Below are 19,699 nucleotides of genomic sequence, written 5' to 3'. Positions count from 1 at the left end.
TTCATTTTCTCAAAAATTCGGCAGAGTTTAGGTATTATTTGGACATTGGTTTTTTTTCAAACAGGCGATTAACTACCTTTAACCCTCGTACCTCTACCTCTCTTTCCTCAAAATATTCAAAACCCGGTCAGCATGCAAGTCCGAAGCAAACAAATGCACAAGTAGCAGGTAAGATGCATCAGGATGATCTTTTGTCATTTTGGAACACCTGTCCTAGACAGACCCAACCCCTGTGTTGAGCCTCCAAACTCAAATGCACGTGATGCAAACAAACGTTCCTACTAGGGATCCGGCATGAAGCTGAGTTTTTCTAGGTTTATAACCTGGGTATTTGTTCTAGACTGTGTACCCGAGCGGACAACTCGAGTCGAGGAGGGGGCTACGTACCGGGAACCAAAAGGTCATCCGGCTTAGTAACTTGTCCGGCCTCTTTCTTATTTCAGGGTATGACCCTAACAGAATAGGGAGTCTCAACCAGTAAGCACATCCCCGTAGGTAAGAAGAGAAAGGTTTCGGCACAGTTTATATACAGTTCAGATAATATCAAAGCGGTAAAAGCATCACTTAGCACATTAGGCCCAAACATGTAACAAAATAAGATAAAGCCAAATATAACAATTTATCTAAGCTCGAATTCTGAACCCTGAACCAGAGATTCTGAATTATATCCCCAGCAGAGTCGCCAAAGCTGTCACACCTCCTTTTTACCTACACCCCGCAAAGGGAGTTTTTTTCCAACTAAAGGACAATAGAAACGGGATTTATTTATTTATTTCAGAGTCGCCACTTGGTAGATTTATGGTGTCCCAAGTCACCGGTTGAATCCCGAATCGAGGAAAGGATTGACTTTGTATTACAGTCCGCGAACCAGAAATCCGGCTAAGGAATTCTGTTAACCCGGGAGAAGGTTTTAGGCATTCCCGAGTTCTGTGGTTCTAGCACTGTCGCTCAACTGTCATATTCGGCTTATTTATCTGATTTTAAAACATGTTGAACCTATGTGCAAATTTTAACTGTTTACTGCTTTTATTATTATTATTTTTAACGAGAATTGCGACGTCGTGAAAATACATCTCGAACCACGTCACATCAATGCACCCGTGGTTATTGACACATTTCAACTCTGTCGAGATTTGGATTTGGGTCACATAAATGTGCACCCGAGTTTAAGAAAGTAAATTATTAAAGGCGCGCCTAAAGCGACTAGCGTATCATTATTTTGGGGAAGGCCGTAAAATTTTGCTAAACGGCCCTTCCCGAAGTCTAAGTATTTAAAATAACCATTTATTGAGGGCCCCGCTGTTTGTACGTTTTATTTGGCGAGGCTCGTCTCATATTTTATTTAAGGATATCCTAAAGCGACTATGATTTTATATTTATTTGTCTCTAAGAATAAAGAAAAATCCTAATCAATTAGCATTAAAAGTTCGGGCTTCAAGTTCAAGTCCGGGTCCAAACAAAAGGAAACACCTTCTAGTTTGAACCCGCTACCTAACTTAAGATCCGCCGCCTGCCGTTGTAAATATTAACAACCAGCTACCGTTTCGATCCAGTTCAACTTTAGCTTTATTATATGAATTGGACTATTGGAATTAACTATGTGGAATACGAAGCCATTTTTGAGCTCTTTTTACTATTTGTTGAAAAATGCATCAATGCTTAAAAACTGACATCAAGCTAACATTAATCACTAACATTTGAGAACTAACATTAGTTACTAACATTATTTACATTGCTATTTAAAATGATGTTATTTACTCAAGTGAACTCGCAATTTCAGAATTAGACCTATTAAACCAACATGCTGATTTCCATAAACTATTTGAACCTGTTTTGTGACATAAACTATTTGAAATTATTTCACGACTACTGAAAAAAGAATTAAATACAGTATATTTCATACCTAGTAATCACCAACTAAGATTAATTACAATTAATATTCCATGTTTGTAGAAATAGATTCAATCAGTCCAGTTTATGCATTCCAAAGTCATTCCAATACATACTATGAAATATCAAGTGAACGACTGCTTATACATCAAATTAAACACAAAGAAACAGGGGAAATTCAGAAATCCATTCCAACAACTCTTTACTTCCTTTCCATTAAATTTGAGAGCTTTAGAATGTGTACCTGGATAATGGAAATACAAGAAGATGAAGGAGCACTCAGCAACAGTAATAACACAGCAACGCAGTGACAGAACAACCCAGTGACAGATTAAAAAAAAAGAACCAGCAGAGTTCCAGCAACACCCAATGAAACAGCAACAGTACTAGTTCTGATATTCAGCAGTAAAAGAAAAGACCTCACTTTTCAGTTTCTTAGCTCTCATACACTGAACCTTTTTGGATTAAAAACCAGCCTGTTTTTACTTTCAAATTGCTGAACTTTTTAAATGTTAAAAATCCAGCTTAGACTCTCTGGAAAAAAAACCCGAAAGAGAACTAATTTTTTTCCTCCAAAAAAAAAACCCCCCAAATCTGTCTTAAATGACTCTATTTATAACCCAAAAACAGGCCTGCTATTTCTGCCTTGAAACTATCAGATTCTAACTGCCCACTCAATCCCATTACTTAATGTCTTCTTGTTTAAAGTTATTTTGTTCCCCACACTTACATGCCTTGTTCCCTATTGTTTCAATCAAAACTATGGGTTATTATAATATTTCTATTGACTCCCATACTATCATGTTATGTTCCCCATTAGCAAATGTCTTGTCTCCCACTATGTATTAACAATGCCTTATTTTAATATTATTAGTGCTTAGTGGACAGAGCACTCAAATTAATCATTTTTTGAAACTTTAAATCCCAAAATACCCCTGAAACTACTGAAATTACCATTCTACCCCATCAGCTATATCCAATCCTCCTAATCAAATAACCAAACTATAGCAGCTATAACCAATCTTAATTGAGAAATCCTAACAATTGACTAATTAAACACATGAAACTAACTCCCAATCAACAACATTAGGACAATTCAACAAGGCCAGATTCATATCAGAACAAACTTAACAGAACAAACAAGTATATCCAAATCACTAAACACAATCATTAATTGAACTCAAAACAATAGGAAAGTCGTCAAAACGCATACACATATAATTTCAATGAATATGCAGTAGAATACTTCATGCGCAGACTTTATCAAGATGAACCCACATTAAAACGAAACCACAAATAGGTCCGTGAATAGCATAGATTCGAGGTAAGAGATATGACCTTTACTACTGCACTTTCTTGCTCCGTTATGCACAGTGAAAACGAAACTCCAAAGAAAAAGCAAAAAATCCGTGAACGATCTATGGCTAACCTTTATGCTAATGATCCGTCTTCATACAATGCTGAACTTTTGATGAAACACAGCTTCGTTTGCAACACTGTTTCGACGCTTGACTAACAAACACGGACTCGAACGGAACCTCGACGCACTGCCTCGACGTACGACTGAGCACGACCTCGGATGGCTGGTCTCATTTTGGACTGGAGGGTGGCTGGTCTCGTTTTGGACTGGAGGGTGGCTATGGAGAAGGTGAGGCGGGCTGTCGACGAGTGATGGAGTCGCCGGTGGTCGTTGGACGTCGATGGACAAGGCTGGCCAGTGGTCAGCAGTGCAGCGACGGGCGGACTGGCTGGAGCTCGCGACTGGAGGGACGTTGGGCTGTAGGTTGTCGACGGGAGCTTGGAGATGGCAGTGGGCGTTGGTAGTAAAGCTGGCGTGAAGGGAGGTGGTCGTTTGGACGAAGCTGGTGGTGGCTGCTGGACGTGGTCGTGGTGGACGTGAGGCGGGTTGTCGACGAGTTGATGGAGTCGCCGGTGGTCGTTGGTTCGAAGAAGAAGAAGGAGGGCAGCCATGGATGTCGAGGGAGAAGGAGGGGTCATTTGGAGAAGATGAAGAGAAGAGGGGGCGGGTGGTTTAGGATTTTTTTTGTTGGAAATGAAAATGAAAATGGAAAAAAGGGGGGGTGGTCGTTTGGGCTATGGGGCAGACCGGGTAGGGGATGGGGTATGGGCTGGGTATCTGGGCTGTCTTGGACGGGTTTCAATTTCAAGGGGAAGAAAATTGTTTGGGATGATGGACTTTAAATTGATTTGGCCCAAATATGACTTAACACTCTTTTATTTTGCTTTTCTTTTTCTAAAACTAATAAAACTAAAAATTCCAAAAATCCTAAATTAACTCATAGGACTAGATTAATTTATAAAAGTACTAATTAGCTTTTAATATCGATTAACACACACAATTAAATAAAATCACATAACTTGGACATGAAATGCTAAAAATGCAAAAATACATTATTTTGTGATTTTCTTTCTCTTGAAAACAAAACATGGTTCAATTAATTCCTAAGTGCACAATTAAATCTTAAATGTGCATGCAACATATATTTTGTATTTTTAATTAATTAAAACAAGATAAACATTCACAAATAAAATACAAACAATTATCCACAGATGCCACGCAAATTCTTAAAATTGTACAACACGGAAATTTGTTTTATTTTTGATTTCTTTTGGAGTAGTTTTCGTGAAGCAAAAATCACGTGCTCACATGGATGACGGAGTTGTGTTTCCAGACAATGAGGAAACTGGTTTTTAATGTTATAATAATCCAAATGGAAGTTCTCAGTATATTTGCTTTAGCTTCATTAATCAAAGAGAGCAATGTTGAAGTCATCGTTGTAGAAGAAGAAAAAGAAAATGAAGGAGGAGAAGGAGGAGGAGAAAGGGAGCTGAAGTTGTTTAAAAAGTGGGTACAAGTTAAAAGTTTTTAAAAAAATGGGTATAGATTAAATGGGGGCGACCAAATAGGGCGCCCCGTGCAATTTTTACTGTTTAGTGTGATTAACCTATCATATATTCTCGTTTCTTACTCAACACTCCAACTCCTCTTGATTTCTATCTCTTATTTTTTTGGGCTGCATATACATCGTGTTGATTCTCTTTTTTTCTTATTGTCGAGTGTTTTAGATTTTGCCTTATTTTCTCAGTTTTGCACCAAATTTTGTGTTAATTTCTAATTCAACGAGCTCGAACTAAATAAAACTAGGCATTTTGGTGTAGATGATGAAATTGGCATTACTTGACTGATAATAGATCTTGAATTTAAAATAGTTTCATTAGGGATATAAACAATTGAATGTTTATCTTTTTTTAAAAAAAAAAATCACACAAAAAAATACATAAAATTTTTATTTACAATTTGACTTTTAACTATATTTTAACATGCTTAGTACGGTTATAACTCACAGGGGGTGTAAGTGTAGAATTTATACATTACAAGGGGATGCATAATAGAGAGGGTGTATCCGAAACTTTTGCAAGGGTGTTTAGTGTGATTAACCTATCATACATTCTCGTTTCTTACTCAACACTCCAACTCCTCTTGTTTTCTATCTCTTTCTTTTTTGGGTTGCATATACGTCGTGTTGATTCTCTTTTTTTCTTATTGTCGAGTGTTTTAGATTTTGCCTTATTTTCTCAGTTTTGCACCAAATCTTGTGTTAATTTCTAATTCAACAAGCTCGAACTAAATAAAACTATTCATGTTGGTGTAGATGATGGAATTGACGTTACTTGACTGATAAGAGGTCTTGAATTTAAAATAGTTTCATTAGGGATATAAACAATTGAATAACATAAATAAATTTTGCGAATAGAACAAAATATGTGAATAATTTATAACAAGGTTATGCCTAACTGTCATACCTTATGAAAAATTAAGTTTTATTCAAACGGCAAATCTTGGAAATAATCTGTACCAAAGTTGTGCCTCGTCCAATATAACTTGCGAACAAGTGTAACAATTCAGACGATCGTTTTATGTATCGTAGCCTCGTTCCCCCCTTAAATATTTCTTCTATGTTTATTTGTGGTTACGTGACTTACGTGAGTGGGTTAGTTTGGTTTCGGGGATGTTTCGAAGTAAATTGGGACACTTAGTCCCAAGGTTGAAGGCTTAAGTTGAAAGAGTTGACCGGAGTTTGACTTTTAAGTAGACGACTCCGAAATAGAGTTTTGATGGTTCTGACAAAAACGTATGGTAATTTTAGACTTACGCGTATGTCCGGATGTTGATTTGGAGGCCCGTAGGTTGATTTAATGATTTTTGGCAAAAGTTGAAAAGTTGAAGGTTTGGAAGGTTGACAGGTTTGACCGAGAGTTGACTTTATCAATATCGGGTTTATATTTTAGTTTCAAGAGTTGAGGTAGGTCTGTTTTGTCATTTATGATTCGTGCGCAAATTTGAGCTCATTCAGAATTGGTTTGATATGATTTGACATTAATTTTAGAAGTTGGAAGTTCATTAGTTCATTAGACTTGAATCGATGTGCGATTCGTTACTTTGGTATTGTTTGATGTTATTTGAGGCTTTGAGGGAGTTCGTATTATGTTTTAGGACTTGTTGGTATGTTTGGACGGGGTCCCAGGGGCTTCGGGTGTGTTCCGGATGGGTGTTGGGCTATTTTGCTTCATTTTTAGCTATTGGTTTCCTCTTTCGCGATCCGGAAGAAAGGGTCGCGGTTGCGTAGAGTTACTGTGGCAGGTGGTCTTTAATTAATCACGTTCGCGAGGAGAAAGACGCGATCGCGAAGCTTTGGGTGGCCTTTAGTTAATTACTTGATTTACTTGCACATCATCCTTATATGTTGTAACATTGACTGAGCAGAGTACTTGAGTAAATGTACACACACAGAGAGATAGTTATTTCTATGCCTTATACTTGATTACATTAGTGTTGTGTACTTGTTGGATTTATGAAACTGTATATGTTATAGCAAGTATCATTATAATTCTCGCTTCTTTTACCTCTCCGAGGTTAGTTACGATATTTGTTGAGTACATTGGGTCGATTGTCCTCATACTACACTCTGCACTTAATTGTGCATATTCAGGTGTCGGACCCAGTCATCAGTAGCCGAGGCTAGTAGCAGAGTTGTTGCTGAGAGACGAGGTAGCACTGCATTCTTGACCGCAGTCTTGGCGCTCTTTGCTTATGTGTTGTTGTCTTTATTTCAGACAGTATTGTACTTGGTCATTTAGACTTGTATTTCCGTATTAGAGTTCATGACTTTATATTTACTATTTTTTAGGGATTTTTCATGTATTAGCGATATTTTGCTAAATTGAGGTTTCAGACTTATGTTATTTATTTACTAGTTCAGACTTATGTTATTTTCATGTATTAGTTATGTCCGGCTTGCCTAGCAAGTGTGTTAGGCGTCATCACGATGAGTTAGGATTTTGAATCATGACAGTAAGACAAATTATATAAATCCGGCAAAAATTGTACACTTCTTATGATAAATATCACATTATGGTGGATGTCTACTCTTCTTCGATGATCTTCATCTCAAATGCTTAATGACATATTCAATAACATATTTTGTATGTTCAATGACATATTTTCTTCACTTTTTATGCCTATATAAAGGCCTTATAATAGATAGGAAAATACACACAATTGAAGAAGAAATAAGAATCTCTCTTCCTCTCTTTCTCTCTACATCTCTTAGTTTGTTTTTGTTTGTTCTATATTGTTATTTTGGGTTATATTTTATAACACGTTATCAGCACGAGGCTTTACCATCTCAAGAAGATCTTTGAGAAAATTAAGGTATAATTTTTCTCAAATTTGTATTTTTTAATTATGTCTGATATTATGAAAAGAAAGTTCGTTGCCCTTGAAATTTCGGGCAAGAACTATATGACATGGGTATTGGATGCTGAAATCCATTTAGATGCAATGGGTCTTGGATACACCATTAAAGATAAAGATAAAACATCTACCCAAGACTGTGCTAAAACCTTGATTTTCTTGCGCCATCACCTTGATGAAGGGTTGAAAATTGAATATCTCACAGTCAAAGATCCACTTATTTTGTGGAATGGTTTAAAGGAAATATGACAACTTAAAGTTGGTCACTCTTCCACAAGCACGATATGCAGGGGCAGCCCTTTCATAAAACAAGTAAAGCAATTGTTTTAGGCCCCATATTTTTTGGGGCCCCATTTTTTGTTACACCTAATAGGATGTGTATAAGTTTTAAAAAAAATTGTGAAGTGAAAAAGTTTGATTTTTTTCTTTAACAAGTATAGAGAAAAAGGATTTGCAACTGCTATGATTTCTGTCAAGAATATTGCACTTGAAATGAATATCGAACCCGAATTTTGTATGAAACATATGATATATAGGAACTAACAATTTGATGAGAATGTTGATAATAAAATCTCAAAATATTTCGAAGAGTACTTTAGAGTTGATTACTTTATACATAGTAGACAAGGCTATTCTTTTCACTTCAAAATAGATTTGAACAATTCGAAACATATGAAAATATTTTTGGTTTTCTATTTAGCGGTAAAAATTAAGATCACTAGATGATGAAAATTTGAAAAAATATTGCCTTAATGTTGAATGTTCCCTAAAGCAGAATAATCAATTTGATATTGATGGTTTAGATTTATTTTCTGAGTTAAAAATATTAAGAAAAATAGTACAATTAGAAGATAACAGTTTAATTGATACACTCGGTCAAATAAAAAAAATTGATTCTTTTTTCAATGTCTATAATACTTATGGAATAATGTTAATAACTCTTGTTTCCATCGTTTCAGCAAAATAAAATCGAAATTAAAATTGATAAAATCTCACCTAAGATCAACAATGTCTCAATAAAGGTTAAATAGATTAGCTATATTGTCAATGAAGAAAGACTTATTAGAAGTTATTGATTATAAGAAAATTATTAATAATTTTGTATCTAAGAAACGCTAGAAAAATAGACATTAAATAAATAAATAAATAATTTAAAAAAAAAAAAAGTTAAGGCCCTTTATAAAATTTGGCTTTAGGTCACAAAACTTGTCGGGCAGCCCCTGAGTCGATATGATTGGGCTCATCTTAGGCTCCAAGACTTTAAGTCTGTTTCTGAATATAATTCTGCTATGTTTAGAATTACTTCTAAATTAAAACTCTAGGGAGATAATATCAGTGACTATGATATACTTGAAAAAACGCTTACAACATTTCATGCCTCCAATATGGTCTTGCAACAGCAGTACCGAGAGAAAGGTTTCACAAAGTACTCTTAGTTGATTTCTCTTCTACTTGTGGTTGAACGAAACAATGAATTGCTTATGAGAAATCACGAAAATCGACACACTGGGTCTACACCATTGCCTAAAGAGGATGAGGTGTATTCTTATTATGCTAATCATGGAAAAGGTCGTGGCCATATTCGTGGTCGTGGTCGTGGCCATGTCCAAGGAACAAATTTTCCTGGTGTTAATCATCCTCCAACGAAAAATAACTTCCAAAAATGGAAAGGGGAAGATGAGAAGTGAAACGCAAAGGGTTCAGAAACTAAATGCTATCGTTGCGGTGGAAAAGGGCATTGGGCAAAAATTTATCGCATACCAAAATATTTGATTGAGCTTTATCAAGCATCTCTGAAGAATAAAGGCCCTGAAGCCAATCTTGGCTATGACAATGAATTTGACATCACTCACTTGGATGTCGCAGATTTTTTTGAGCACCCTGATGAAAAAATAAACTACTTGATCGGTGATGGATCTGTGGTTAGAGATGATTGAGCAATTTAATTTTTCTGCTTTCCTATTCGTAGTATCTAATGAATAAACATCTCGTAATTTTTATTGCACTTTATAATTCTTCTTATGTAGTTCTTAAGAATATTTTTATTTTTGAATTTTCACAAACAAGGAGTAATATCCTATTAATTAGTATTCTAGTCTCAGTGATCTTTTAACGATTTTAACTTTCTTTACGTTGCTTTAATTCTCTTTAAGAAAAGGTTTACAAGCACCCTGGAACAACTTTTGCTACTTCACCCTCAATTATTTTTTATGAGTATGTTCTTTTCTTACACGGATCAATTATTTTTCATACAATGTGTAGGAAAATGCAAATAATTTATACATGTAAATAAATTTGTTGTAGTTGTATTAATCATATGTGTACTTGTATTATTTTTGTTGCATAATTATTTGTATAATAATTAGAATTTGCAAAAAAATGCATTAAAGGCTGCTATTGAAGTATTGGTTTAACTTTATTTCATTTCTATTTTTCTCTAAAAATACTAATATTTATTCATATACTTCTTTTGTGTGTAAAAATATGGGAAGCAAAAATGGATATCTTTCAAAGCAAAATTGGATCAAAGTTCAATTGTAAAAATATTTGCTTAATTGATTCATGTACGACACATACAATATTCAAAGAGAAGAAATATTTCTCACATTTAAGTATGTGTAAGGCAGATGTTACTACAATTTCTGGTAGTAGTAATCTAATTGAAGGCTCTGGAAGAGCTACTATAACTCTTTCTAAGGGAACAATAATTATCATAGAGAATGTAATGTTCTCCTTCAAGTCCAAGAGGAACTTGTTGAGTTTTAAAGATATCTGCAGAAATGGATTTCATATTGAGACAATATATGAGAACAATATAGAATATCTAATCGTTACCAAGAATGTCTCTGGTCATAAAAGGATTATTGAGAAGTTCTCATCTTTATCTTGTGGCCTATATTGGACAAGAATTAGTGCAATTGAGGCACATTCTATCGTAAACCAAAAGGTTATTAATTCCAATACTTTTGTACTTTGGCATGATCGATTGGACCATCCTGGATCAATTATGATGAGACGAATCATAGAAAACTCAAATGGGCATCCATTAAAGAATTTGAAAATTCTCTTAAATAATGAATTTTCTTGCACTTCTTGTTATCAAGGCAAGTTAATTATTAGACCATCACCAACAAAGATTGGGATTGAGTCCCCAGCGTTTTTGGAACGTATACAAGGGGACATTTGTGGACCTATTCACCCACCTAGTGGGTCGTTTAGATATTTTATGGTCTTAATAGATGCATCTTCTAGATGGTCTCATGTATGCCTATTGTCATCTCGCAACCTCGCGTTTGCAAAATTAATGGCACAAATAATTCGATTACGGACACAATTTCCCGAAAATCCAATTAAGTCTATTAGACTTGATAATGTTGTTGAGTTTTTGTCCCAAACATTTAATGATTATTGCTTATTAATTGGGATAAAAGTAGAACATCCTGTAACTCATGTTCACACTCAAAATGGCCTTGCAGAGTCTTTAATTAAACGTCTGCAATTGATAGCAAGATCGTTACTCATGAAAATGAAGTTGTCCACTTCTGTTTAGGGTCACGCCATTTTGCATGCAGCAATGCTAGTTCGTCTCAGACCGACAAATTATCACAAATATTCCCCGTTGCAATTAGTTTTGGGTCATGAACCTAATATATCTCAAGTAAGAATTTTTGGATGCGCTGTATATGTGCCTGTAGCACCCCCCATATCGCACCAAGATGGGTCCCCAAAGAAGGTTAGGAATATATGTTGGGTTTGAATCGCCCTCCATTATTCGCTACCTTGAAACATTAATGGGAGATTTGTTCACTGCTCGATTTGCAGATTGTCGATTCGATGAGGCATTTTTTCCAAAATTAGGGGGAGAAATTAGTGAAACCAAACGTGAAATTTTGTGAAAAAATACATCATTGTATCATCTTGATCCACGTGCCTCTATTTGTGACACAGAGGTGCAAAAGATTATCCATTTGAAGAAAAAAGCAAATCAAATGCCAGATGCATTTACGGATCTGAAAAGAATAACAAAATCACATATCCCTACAGAGAATGTTCCAATCCGTATTGATGTCCCTATCGGACAATCTTCTAGTGTCATAGCTAATGAGTCAAAAGCACGCCTAAAACATGGAAGACCATTAGGTTCTAAGGATCGAAGTCCTAGAAAAAGAAAAACAAATGATCAAGATGACATTACGAAAGAGTCTCATGAAGAAATTCACGACTTAACCAATCCTGAGATTCATGAGGAAATCACTGAGTCTGAGACTCAAGAAAATAAGGAACTATCAATAAATCCAATCGATATTGAGACAAATTTGAATCGAGTGGATATAATGGTGGATTATGTCTTTGCATATAATGTTGCATCTAGCATTATGCAAGAAAGTGAGGATCTTGAACCTCAATCTGTTGGAGAATGTCGACAAAGACTTGATTGGTCAAAATGGCAAAAAACAATCCAATTAGAGTTAAGTTCACTTGCAAAACGTGCTTGTAGTCCAAACACCTAATGGTGTTAAACATGTTGGCTATAAATGGGTCTTTGTACGCAAAAGGAATGACAAAAATGAGGTACAAAGATATAAGGCACGCCTTGTTGCACAAGGATTTTTACAATGGCCTGGTGTCGATTATGAAGAGACATATTCTCCTGTTATGGATGCTATAATATTTCGTTATCTCATTAGTTTTACTGTCCATGAAAAGCTTGACATACATTTAATGGATGTAGTTATAGCCTACCTTTACGGCTCACTTGATAATGAGATATACATGAAAATTTCCGAGGGATTTAAAATGCCTAACGTACAGAATTCAAAGTACCGAAAAATATTTTCAATCAAATTGCAAAGATTTTTGTATGGTCTAAAGCAATCAGGAAAAATGTGGTATAACCGCCTTAGTAAGTATTTATTAAAGGAAGGTTATATAAATGATGCCATTTGTCCATGTGTTTTTATAAAGAAAACAACATCGGAATTTGTTGTACTTGTCGTATATATCGATGACATAAACCTTATTAGAACTCCTACAGAACTCCAAAAGGCAATTGATTATTTAAAGAAGGAATTCGAGATGAAAGATCTCAGAAAGATAAAATTATGTCTCGGTTTGCAAATTGAACATTTGACAAATGAGATTTTTGTTCATCAATCTGCCTACATAAAAAAGGTATTGAAACGGTTTTACATGGATGGAGCACATCCATTAAGTACTCCGATGATTGTTAGATCACTTGATGTGAATAAGGACCCGTTTCGACCTCAAGAAAAGAATGAAGAGCTTCTTGGTCCTGAAGTACCATATCTTAGTGCAACTGGTGCACTAATGTATCTTGCTAACACTACAAGGCCTGGCATAACTTTTTCGGCTAATGTCTTAGCAAGATATAGCTCTGTTCCTACAAGGAGACACTGGAATGGGATCAAACACATATTGCGGTATCCAAAAGGGACTACCGATATGAGCTTATTTTATGGCAATGATTGCAATCCCGATCTTGTTGGTTATGCCGATGCTGGGCATTTATCTGACCCGCATAAGGCTCGATCTCAAACAGGTTATGTGTTTACATGTGGCGGCACTGCCAAATCTTGGCGATCGACTAAGCAATCAATCGTGGCTACTTATTCTAATCATACTGAGATAATTGCTATTCATGAAGCACGTCGAGAATGCATTTGGTTGAGGTCTATAATACATCTTCTCCGAGACAAATGTGATTTGAAGTGTGACAAACTACCCACAATTTTGTATGAAGACAATGCAGCATGCATAGCCCAATTGAAGGGAGGATTCATAAAAGGAGATAGGACAAAACACATTTCACCAAAATTATTTTTTACACATGATCTTCAAAAGAATGGTGATATCAATGTGCAACAAATTCGTTCAAGTGATAATATGGCTGATTTGTTCACCAAATCTCTACCGACATCAACCTTCAAGAAACTAGTGTACAAGATTGGGATGCGAAGGCTCAAGGATGTGAGTTGTTGCTCTCATTAGGGGGAGTTAATACGCGTTGTACTCTTTTTTCCTTACAAGGTTTTGTCCCACTGGGTTTTCCTTGCAAGGTTTTTAACGAGGCAACCAAAAAGCGTATTTCTAAACATGTGTACTATTTTCCTTCACTGGGATTTTTTCCCATAGGGTTTTTTCCTAGTAAGGTTTTAACGAGGCACATTATCTATGAACATCCAAGGAGGAGTGTTATGATAAATATCACATTATGGTGAATGCCTACTCTTCTTCCATGATCTTCATCTCAAATGCTTAATGACATATTCAATGACATATTTTGTATGTTCAATGACATATTCCACGACATATTTTCTTTACTTTTTATGCCTATATAAAAGTCTTGTAATAAATAGAAAAATACACACAATTGAAGAAGAAATAAGAATCTCTCTTCCTCTCTATATCTCTTAATTTGTTTTTGCTTGTTCTATATTGTTATCGTGAGTTATATTTTATAACTAACACTAAAATTATAACCCGAGGCTATTTTTATACAAACATCTTAAATTGAACAAAAGTTTAACGACAGTGCGGAATGGTCCTATTTGTGTAATTCACGTGGAAGTACCCACTCTCACTCAATCATCATTGCATGATTTTAAGATGAATTTAATGAGGCAAAACCATAATTAATTCAACTGAGTTAGTTCATTGATTAAGCTAAAAGGGTGTAACGAGATGATAAAATTTCTTCTACTTGAGCTACGAAAAATTGAGTCAGCTCAACGAATTAGTTCACTAATCAAATTTTTGAGGCTCAAAGGAATGATAAAGTTTTTTTTATCATTAACCGAACAATGAATTATAGAACTTTTGATAGGGAGCGACTTAGGAAAACGTCCACAATTTTTTTTTTATTTTCGAGTTTCTTTTTAATAAAAAAAATGTGTTTGTCCATGAAATTTTGTAAATTTTTGAAAATGTATTTTTCAAAAACCAAAACAAAAATTTTAATTTTTTTTCCCGACTCACAAAATTGTAATATTTTTTCAAGGGATATGCATATCGGAACATAATTTCAAATTTCAAATGTCGTTTTCCAACTTAACTCCAAATACTATTTTTTTCGAAAAATTATAATTTTTATGTCCAAACGCCTATTACTCTTTTAATTGACCTATTTATTTGCGAAATCAAATTAACCAGACCAATAAATTTTGGACGTTGATAGCTCAAAAATAATGAGGCAAAAGTGATCAACCGTCAGAGATACTGCCTTAACGGTCAAGATTGCGACGTCATTGCATACGAATAGCTCATTAAACTAAAGCCGTCAGATTAACCCCATTATGGTGTCCACATAACTATACATATACGAGTCCGAAACTTTTCTAATGCGCCAAAAATACATTTCTACTACTAAAACAAATTACATAAATAATTAAAACGCAGTATAATACTATATTTTACTTTAACGGAAAGTTAGCCGTTAAAGTAAAATGCAGTATTATACTGCATATTATTAAAACATTAATTTTTTTTAAAGATATTGTGTTTTCCTTAAACGCAATATTGTACTGCATTTTCCTATTAATATTGGGCCCACCTATATTTAATTAAAGGGAAATGCAGTACAATATTGTATTTAAGAAAAACGCAGTATTATACTGCGTTTTCCTTTAATAAAATAAAGTCCTTCTTCTTCTCCAAGACAACGACAGAACGTTGTCTCCATTAAAAAACACCCTGCTCCACTGCTGGTCCCCCCCCCCCCCAAATTAAAAAAAAATAAAAATTGGGCCCCACCCGTCACCCAAAAAACAAAGAGTGTAGGTCCTGGACACAAGACAAGCTTTGGATTCCTTCATTCGGGTGCAAAAATTCGATTTGAATCAATTTCAAAAAACTTAAATAGAGGTATTTCGATTTTGTTTATGTCGAAAATCATATAGTACATGCATATTTGTATTGACGAATATGTTTCCATGTTAATTTGTGTAATGTTTGTGTTTAAATTTGTATCTTATTTATACCCGGATTGATTTATTAGCTTTGGGACAAAAAATTGTTAAAATTTGATAAATAATTTTTATTGTTAATGTTATGTTTTTATTTGCTTAAATAATAAATAAATATTATTTATTTAGTTTGTTGTTCATATTAGTATGTTATGTTTGTTGTTTTTATATGTAATAGTGACCTTTTAGCGTAGTAAAATATAGAGCCTTTTAGCGTAGTAAAATATATAGCCTTTTAGCATAGTAAAATGTAGAGCCTTTTAGCGTAGAGTCTCTGTAGTTTAAGTATGTAGTAACTGCAAACTCTATCCAATTACACTTTACAAAATTAATTATTTAATTTACAAAAATAATCTTACAAAAGTAAAAATTTAATATATGTTGTCAAATTAACTCAAATATCGAGCCTTGAACTCATAGATAATTACACAATCCAATTCAATAATTAATTATTTAATTTTTTAAATTAACAAAATTGTAAAAATGCTGAAATTGACATGCATAATAATTAAGGATAACTTGGTGCTATCGGGCGTCAAATATCGAGCCTGGAACCCATACATAATTATTCAGTCCAATTCAATAATTTTTAATTTAATTCCTTAAACTAACAAAATTCCAGCGGTAACTGAAATTGATACGCATAATAATTAAGGATAACTTGGTGCTACCGGGCCTCAAATATCGAGCCTGGAACTCATACATAATTATTCAGTCCAATATTAAAAATAATTAATTATTTAATTTATTAAGCTAACAAAATTCTAAAAATGTTGAAATTGACACACATAATAATTAAGAATAGCTTGGTGCTACCGGGCCTCAAATATCGAGCCCGGAGCCCATAGATAATTACTCAGTCTAATTTTAAAAATAATTATTTAATTTATTAAACTAACAAAATTCTAAAAATGTTGAAATTGACACGCATAATAGTTAAGGATAACTTGATGCTACCGGGCCTCAGACATCGAGCCAGGAACTCATACATAATTACTCAGTCTAATTTTAAAAATAATTATTTAATTCCTTAAACTAACAAAATTCTAAAAATGTTGAAATTGACACGCATAATAATTAAGGATAACTTGGTGCTACCGGGTGGTATGCATATGGTTCCTGCCATTCAGGCAAGTGCCGTACAGAACTTAAAATACCACCATGTCGATCGGATATTAGACAAATACTTGAACACTATTTGACAACATGCTACTTCAAATGGTTCAAAAAAAACGTCCACATCGCTTCACTTTCATTGCCACAAATGGCAAAAGCTAGTGGAAATATTTGGCCGTTGGCATCAACTGCAACTGTAATCAAAAGCTTAATATCATACTTTCCATAGACATGAGTACCGTCTATGGAAATTACTGGACGAAAATGCACAAAACCATCAATTGCTGCTTTAAATGACCAAAACACATAGTTGAAAATATATTCAAGTCTGTCCGGACTACGCTCACGCCTCCATTCAACAACAGTGTCGGGGTTAAAGCGTTGCAGTGCGGCCATATACCTAGGCAGATTTGAAAAAGACTTATCCCGGTCGCCATAAATAAGTTCAAAGGTACGTTTGCGACCGAGATATGCCTTTTTTTTATATTATAGTACAACCATACTCTTGGTGGACGACTGTAATACACTCTTTTAATCTTGAATCTAATGGACACTTCCAAATATGGAATCAAGACAAGAGAATTCAAGTCTACATCTAGGTTGAAGTGATTCTCATTGAATGTGTCCATTTCACATCTGTGGGTCCTAATAAATTTACCCACTTTCCACAAACTTGATTTCTTCTTGCTGGCACGCAACATCCAGTGACAATCCATAAAGTCTCTACGACATACATCCTTGTATACCTCCGTAGTTGACTCACTTACTATCATCTCACGGCACTCTCTTATACTGTAGATTTTTACAGCCCTAATTAGGCGAGCTTTGTCGGGGAAATACATGCCCTTTGTCAGAACACCTGGTCTAGACTCATCCCACATCGCTGACCGAATTTCGTCATCATCCCTTGTGAGGGCATCCACGTTCGGCATACTTGGCAAATTATCAAGGTAGGGAATATTACGCTCATGAAATGGCACGCGAGACTCGTACACTCTTGGTCTAGCGGGAGGTGGAGGAACATGCTCCCTCGTCAGGTCAGGTTCAACATTCACTTCCTCATTGTCACACCTCTTTTTGCGCGCCCCGCCCCGAAGGGTTAAATGCGCGAGGGGAGTTTTTCCAATTTAAGTGACAATATTCGAAATGGGATTATTTATTTAATTCAGAGTCGCCACTTGGGAAAGGTTTGGCTTTTGGTGTCCCAAGTCACCGGTTTATCTTGAATCCCAAATCGAGGAAATTTTCGACTTTTCCAAATGAAGTCTGCGAACCAGAAATTCTAAGTAAGGAATTCTGTTGACCCGAGGGAAGGTGTTAGGCACCCTCGAATCCCGTGGTTCTAGCACGGTCGCTTAAATTGTTATAATGGCTAAATATCTGATTTAAATACATGTTATGACTTACGTGCTTTTATTAAGTTTAAAACCGCTTTTATTATTATCATTTATTTTTATAGAATTGCAACGTCGTGAAAATGCATCTCGAACCACGTCACAATCAATGCACCCGTGATCGTCAACACATTTTGATTCCGTTGAGATTTGGATTTGGGTCACATCAATGTGCACCCGAGTTTTAAGAATGTAATTTAATTAAGCCGTGCCTAAAGGGTCTAACGCGTTATTATTTTGTAGAAGGCCATGAAATTCACTAAACGGCCTATCCTGAATTCTAAATAATTATTATGGTTATTTATTGAGGGGCCCGCAATCTTGCATTTTTATTTGGCGAGGCTCATCTTTATTTTAGAAAGGGTATCCTAAAGTGGCTACATTTCTAATGCATTTGTCTCTAAAAAGAAAGGATTACGTGCTAATTACATGCTTGACCAGCTTCGGATCCTTACTTGATTATCTGATTTTTATGAGGCGTGAATTGTTTAGTGCCTTATTTCATAGATGAGCATGTTGCTAAATTGTCAAGGGAAAATTAACATACAAGATTAATAAAACTGTTAAAAAGCTTATGATAAATGTTCTTCAGATCTAAGTTTGAAACTTGCTTATTTAAACCAAATCAGTGGAATTAACTTATCGGAAACTACTACTAATAGAGTTTGAATAGGATCCTGTGAACTATCTACAAAGATTCAATAAAACTAAGCATCATATTTGGCAAGCTTAAAGCAATCTTTTCTATACATGCGGAATGTCAGTTTAAAATTACCTAATTATCTATGTGTTAAAGAACACTCATGCATTCCTCGTTAGACAACCCCTTAAACACATGAAATCACAATTTAGGACGAACTAAGCTACGGTTAAGTACAAGGCTATCTAACGTGTTTCTTTATTGAATTACAAACTAAACAAATTACACAGATCTTAATAACATTTGTAAAACTGTAACTGCAGCAAACGAATGATTAAACTCCTGCATATCTTTGATTTCATGCTTTCATTGTTACATCAGATGCGAAATCTTAGTATGTACCTGGATGTCGGATACAACAGCAGAAGCAAGGGGTCAGCAGGACAATAGAAGCAACACCAAACAACAGCAGTAACAGCAGGTACAAAATCCCAATGCAAGATGCGGTTATAGCCAATGGGAAGAGGTAACAAAATGACAGCAACAAGCAGGGGAATGGGCTCAGAACTCAAACGGTCTAACTCCAAAAGAAAACAAACCAATAAGAACCAAACAGCAGAAACCTGACTGATACTTGAGAGGAAATCAACACTTATTTGAAACAGGTCAAACAAACTGGGAATCGAACAATTAGCAGGAAAAAAAGACAGTTTATGCTTTCTGTATAGCCACCCTCTATCTCCTTTCTTTCCAAAATCCAAAATCAATGTTCAGTTTTGAACTTATGCTTGAATTATCAAAAGAAACCTTTTCCAGTTCCCTCTATCTCCTTTCCTAACATCAGGTGGTATTCTTTTCCTCTCCTCTCTGTATGTGTATCTCTCTGTGTGTGCTTATTTTT

This window comes from Nicotiana sylvestris, chromosome 5 (assembly GCF_000393655.2).
Source record: "Nicotiana sylvestris chromosome 5, ASM39365v2, whole genome shotgun sequence".
NCBI classification, from domain to species: Eukaryota; Viridiplantae; Streptophyta; class Magnoliopsida; order Solanales; family Solanaceae; genus Nicotiana; species Nicotiana sylvestris.
This window is presented reverse-complemented; position numbering follows the sequence as displayed.